This window comes from Festucalex cinctus, chromosome 3 (genome assembly GCF_051991245.1).
Source record: "Festucalex cinctus isolate MCC-2025b chromosome 3, RoL_Fcin_1.0, whole genome shotgun sequence".
Taxonomy (NCBI): Eukaryota; Metazoa; Chordata; class Actinopteri; order Syngnathiformes; family Syngnathidae; genus Festucalex; species Festucalex cinctus.
Window position 1 is genome coordinate 29,905,274 of NC_135413.1, and position 6,051 is coordinate 29,911,324.

General features: G+C 37.7%; 1 protein-coding gene across 4 annotated transcripts in view; it reads right to left on the reverse strand.

Moving 5' to 3' along the window:
* The window catches only part of ppp1r3ab (protein phosphatase 1, regulatory subunit 3Ab), a 31,796-nt gene extending 27,750 nt beyond the window's left edge, over positions 1–4,046 (reverse strand). For 2 of the 4 annotated variants that reach the window (XM_077517491.1, XM_077517489.1), the window contains exons 1-3: positions 3,073–3,362; positions 918–1,100; positions 115–690 (exon numbers count right to left, since the gene is read on the reverse strand). The gene's annotated coding sequence lies outside the window, so the exon portion shown is untranslated. Of the gene's footprint in view, positions 1–114; positions 691–917; positions 1,101–3,072; positions 3,363–3,632 lie in introns of those variants that run through there. The other 2 variants (XM_077517490.1, XM_077517492.1) reach the window with 2 other exon arrangements.
* Positions 4,047–6,051: the final 2,005 nt, after the last annotated feature.

Here is a 6,051-nt window from a genome sequence, read left to right on the forward strand (position 1 = left end):
TAAGGAAACACAATCGCACATGATCAGTGCGGCTTTCAAGTTCTCCTTGGCACCACAAACAAACAAAAAAAAACAAACATGGGAGATTAATTTTCGGGTTAATAGAACAATTACGTTGCTGGTTTGATGCTGACTGGCAGGTTTTTAGAACACGTTATGACCTCCGGTTGTTCACTGAAGCAGATGTTGTGTCGGGCTACAGCTGAGACGTCGTAAATGGATTAAAGGAGGCAAAAAGTATTTTACAGTGAAAATCTGTGTATAATTGACACCCAATAAAATACATTGGGGAAGAAAAAAATAAATTTAAATCCCAAAAATTATTTTTAAAAATGGCAACATGTAGATTCTAAAATCTGATTGGACAAAATAAATTTAACAACTATATACAGGAAGCCGTGCAGCCAAGAGAAATGTGATGAACTGAAAAGAGAAAAATAGATTATGGTGAATAAATTTATACAATTTCATGTGGCAAATATTAGAATTACAATTGTGAGCATCTATTGAAATTGAAAAAGAATTTGATTCTCCCACTGGTGGCTGAATCAGTGGAGGTTGGCGTTTGTGGATCTCACTCCGCTATCATCGATCCTCCTTTAGTCTTTCCTCTGGTCTCTTGATGTCTCCCTAATCCTGTTGGAATTCAGATGCATCTTGGGGTTGGTGAAAGATTCTGGATTTGTAACTCTGTGGGTGGAGGGTGGAATCTGGTTGGTCACTTTGCTTCATCTATTATTCCTTTGATCCTTCTTCTAGCCTCCTTACAACTTCCGCTACTCTAGCGGGACTCTGAAGTGTTCGGTTAAGGTGAAGGGTCTTGGATTTATAACAGGTTTCAGGTGAATTAAAGAGCACAAACTCGCACGCACAACAAAGAAACGGGAAAAAAAAAGGGAGAAAGCGATAACGATCACCTGTTCACTCGGGAAGGCTGCCGAATGAACGCGCCAGGCGCCCGTGGAGGAGCTCAACTGCCACGCCCACTGCCACTCGGTCCTCTTCCAGTCCTGCGGCAAGTCGACAGAGTGTCTAGAGTTTTGTATGGAGTGCTGCCGGATTTGCCACCGCAACTAGTGGACTACAAGGTTGAGAAATCACTGGGAAAATGAGAATGAGAATGCTGCAAAATGTTTGGTGTTAGGTTTACACACCAAAACATATTGAACACACAGAAACAAGAATGAGAAGACAAAACTTTTGGTTTTAACTCGCTGCGAGGAGAGCAGAGTTGTCAGTTACAAACTGGCAAAGATGCTCTGACAATTCTCTTGCTTCCTCTCTTTTTATTTGGGATTGTTCCTCATCCGGTTACAAAAAATGGCGTTGCACTACTAAGGGGTGGGGAAAGCGCAATAGTGCAACGCTGCATTTTCTTAGATTAATATATGTCTGCTTGGATGTAAGTGTGTTGCAAGTAAGCATGTGATTGTCCATTAGCAATGAAAGTTTTTGTTTTCTCTTCTGCCCCAGACGGTGTGACTCATTTTAAACACAGCCACACTGTCTGGTACAGTTCATCTGAAGAAAAGGGTGGAAAGTCGTTCACGTAAAGTTCATATGAGTGTAAAGCATTTAAGCAAATATATAATAACTTAGATACACTTTAAACGTAACATTTGGTCAAGATCCCACTGGAAAATATTGATTTGTTATATGTTAATTTCTTTATGATTATTAACATCTGATCTTTCATTCTTCTTTTTGTTTTCCTCTATCACTTTAACTTCTGTAAATTACATATTTGTTTATAACTGAAAATATGGTGTTTTTATTTTTTGGTTTTTCTCTTAGTAACAATAATGTTGTGATTTGCTTTGTTATGATTACTGTTTTATTATGAAGGCAAGTTCATTTATATAGCCCTTAATCACACAATAGTCTCAAAGGGCTTCACATGCCTACAATTGGGCCTAAATTACAGATGTCCTAAATTGTAGAAAAAGAGTAAAATTGTACATAATAGAAATTAATAATAGTAAATAAAGATTTTATGTGCTATTATAATACATCAACTGTGCTGGTTCTGGTGAAATCCTTATCCATCATTGACCTATATGCCCACATAGAAAGATCTTGCAAATATGTGCATGATGTGATCGCTGTTGCCAATAGTTTGTGCCACGGGTGGGGGGAAAAAAAATATATATTTTGAGGAGTTAACAAATAAGGAAAATAAGAGAGAAGCAAGCGTAGACAAATTTGAGTTAGTAGTTTTAATTAGATTAGTAAAGGGGGGTTTGTGTCGGCCTCTGTAGGCCACATGCCCTGAGAATTTCCTTAATAATCACTCCACTCATGTCCCAATTTAAATTGTGCTCGACATAAGCGTGTCATCGCCATGTAAAGCTGCCGTTTTATCATCTCATTTGCTATGATGATGACACTATAGGCAAAAAATGATAATTTATTTCCTATGAGATTTTGGGGAGGGGGACAGAAACAAAACAGCAAGTAGCGTTTGAAGTATTAAAATAAATGTGCCAAGGCCATTTTATCTGTCAGTGAAGTCTCGTTGGACAGCCAGCATGGGACTCATCAACTTCGATGATTTTTATTTTTATTTCAAAACTGTATTTACGAAGGAAAAAGCACATTAAGAGCCATTTAATGACTTTGACCCATTTGAGAGGGGCCCTCCTTGTTAGTTATCTGAGAGCAAAAGTGTCTTGTTATAATATCGCGGCGTTGACTTCTACGCGAGGAGCCGGGCGACATCGGGCCTGTCATCATTCGGGGGGGGGGGGGGGGGGTTGGGGGGGTGCTTGAATCACTTCACGTATTTGTCTTAGAACATAAAAGAAAGCTTTAAGTCTGTCTAGATCTTCAAGATGGAAGGCGGCTTCTTTAAAAGGACGTCAAGCGGGATGACAGCAGAGAGTAAACAGCCAAAAATAAAACAGCAAGAAAAAAAAAAGAAAGAAGACAACATTGTCAATCTGTCTGGAGGGCTAGCCAGGAGGTGCGTTTAAATGGCGTTTAAGACGCTTGTTATTCTGCTGCTGTTGCTGACAAGAAAAATTGGTGATGTCTCATTTGGACCACGGCGAGCGGATGTTAACGAACAAATACCTGCGTTTGTTCCGCTTGTCCGTCTCGATTGGTTCCGCTCTCAAGCCACAACTGATGTCTACGAGTCATATGGAGCGTCTTGCCATTTTATTAACTTCCGCTCAGCAGCTGTATTAGCATGCGACATTAGCACCATGTCGCCGGTACGCTTCAGGCCAGACAACACGGGAGGATGGCATGGGCAAACATGAACCTTACCGTTAGATTGGTTTCTCAGGAACAGCAATAATGTACCCGGGTCAATTTGACCCAAGTATTTAACACATCTCAATAAACAGTATTAACCGCTTTCATAGCAAATACTTGAAGCGAACCGTTTTTAACAAGCTCATCGTTAAATACTACTATTTGTGGTTCTTAAACTTTGAAGTGGGTCAGTTAGACCCGGGCTATGTTTCATGTTCCAAAAGCGCCCCGATAATGAATGATAGGTCATGATTAAAGGGATGCTTGACTCATTGAACCATTTTTAGCAGTGAAAGTTCATATTTTGTTCAGAATTAATTTGATAACATTAGTTTTCATGTACTATTTTTTTCCTGTTGCTGTCGACCACTGACCTGTATTAAGGACTGGATAGTCGACAGCCCATACACGCCAGTGCCAGCCGTTGAAGTCACAGGGCGGCCATCTTGTTACTCCCACCTCGCGAGCAGACTACTGTATAAACTATACGGTATACGGACAGATAGATGAGAGATATACAGCTCGTAGGCAGTTAGTATGAGACCGCAGGGGGGTTTGTGCTGGGGTGCTCACTATTTTTTAACAAGTAAAAATAAAAAATAAAATAAAATTCACAAGTGGACGGTATGTGGTGCTTTGAAGCCCCCCTTTTTCTTTTATTGCTCAGTTCTTTAGACCTCACCTTAGATTTGGCAGAGGCATCTTTTGTTGAATTCCAGTTATAATTCCTTAATAAAATATACATACACGTTTCTGGGGAGGAGCAATATGGCGACCTCACGACCTCAATAGATTTGGCCTATCAGCTATCACATCATATATATATATAGATCAGTGCTGTCGACTGATGATGACATCACCTGTGCTGAGGAAGTAGGTCACGACCAATCATGGTTCACCTGTTTTCTGGGGTTGTTCAGTAAACTGAGCCATGATTGGTGATGATTGGTGATGCCATCATCAGTCGACATCAAGTAGAAAAATTGCTTTTTAAAGGTATTAATTGTACATGAAAAATAATGAAGTTACCACATTAATTATAGACAAAATATTAACTTTTTACTGCTGAAAATGGCTCAATGAGTCAAGTATCCCTTTCACAGTTTTTCAACGCGATTGTCAAAATGAAGCATTTTAATTTTTTATGAGTTGTGAAAAGCTACTCATTTGTAGTCATTAAAATTTAAAATGGGTCAATTTGACCCAGGCTATGTATAATGTCCCAAAAGCAAAATTAAACAAAAATTAGTAACCATATGTCAAAGTGAACAATTTTAATTGACAATTAGTTTCAGAGCAAAAAAAACTACTCATATTTTTTTTTTTTTTACATATTTTTTTAATCGTTCAATCCTACTTTTAACTCACATTGTTTGATTGCACCCTCTTTTTTTTTTTTTTACACATTCACCATACTGCCCCACCCCTGGATTAAGGCAGCAGTAAAAAGTTTGATAAATTTATGTATTTTCACATGACAAGCCTTTGCTTTTGTTTCTTCTTCTTTTTTTGATTGAGCATCAATGACAAAAAGACGACCCGACAAGGAGAGCTTTGTTTTTAACCATCACAACTTTTCACAAAAACAATCCTTTCAACTACCCCCCCCATCCGCCACTTTCATTCATCATGTGTCTATTTGTATTCGTGGCCACATGTAAATCTGATGCTTGTAACCTCTTCAATCAAAGCGAGCTTTACATGTAGTGTGTGAAGTGGCATCAATTGGGGGAACAAAAAAAAGAAAGAAATAATAACACTTAATAGTCAGCTTGTCAGATGTGCCCATCTGTTGTAAAGGGAACCAAAATAAAATGTGAATATGATCGTCTGAATATTTCACGTTTGAGGGGCGGATCAAAGCAAGGAAAAGACGCGGCAGAAGTGCGAGTGGTGATGTGGGGCGGGGGGGCGGCGTAAGCACGTTGTGTCATTTGAATAAGTGAGGGGAATAGTTTCTTAACCGACGCATACGTTCCACTTTCATGCCTTTACAGTGAGGCTGTATAAACATATCAAAATAAAACTAATGAGGGGCGGAGAAGACATGAATGCGTGCAGGAAATATTGATGGAATGTTTTTTTTTTTTCTTCCTATCATGAGTATGTGACACCTGCATTTACTGTACGTTACAAAACAAACTATATGAAATTGAGCCATTGTCGGTCAGCTGCAAATATTTATGTTTTTTCAAACAATGCAGATTTATTACAATACTGTATGCCTGTATTCAGGTCATCGGCAGGTATAAGGAGACCATGTTTAACATCTTAATAACTTTTTAAAGTACATTTTGTGACATATATTCTATAGAAAATAAGCAAACAACACTAAGTCCACATTACTGTCAATAATCAAATATTCATACTAAGCTGCTTCAACACAATAGGACTGAAAATGTGACATTTTTAAGAGATTTGAATAGATGAAGTGTATTTTTAGGGATAATTAGGACCTTCATTTTGGAAAATCTATTTTTTACACTTCTAAAACTTGTTTATAGACTTGTTTATTGTTTATATAACTTGTTTATTTCATAAACTTGTTTATGTTCCCTAAATGTAACATGGATGATGTAATATGGTCTCTGCAACATATGTGTGTAATTTTTTTTTTTTATGTTCTAAATGAAGCATGTACAATTTTACCTTGATTGCAATTTGTAAATAGCAGCATTTATACTGATGAAATATTGCTAAATCGTATTCTACTTTATCTACAATTACTTAAATAGTATAAATATAAATAATATATATATTAAAAAAAAACACTTATTAGCTGGTTCAGTGTGG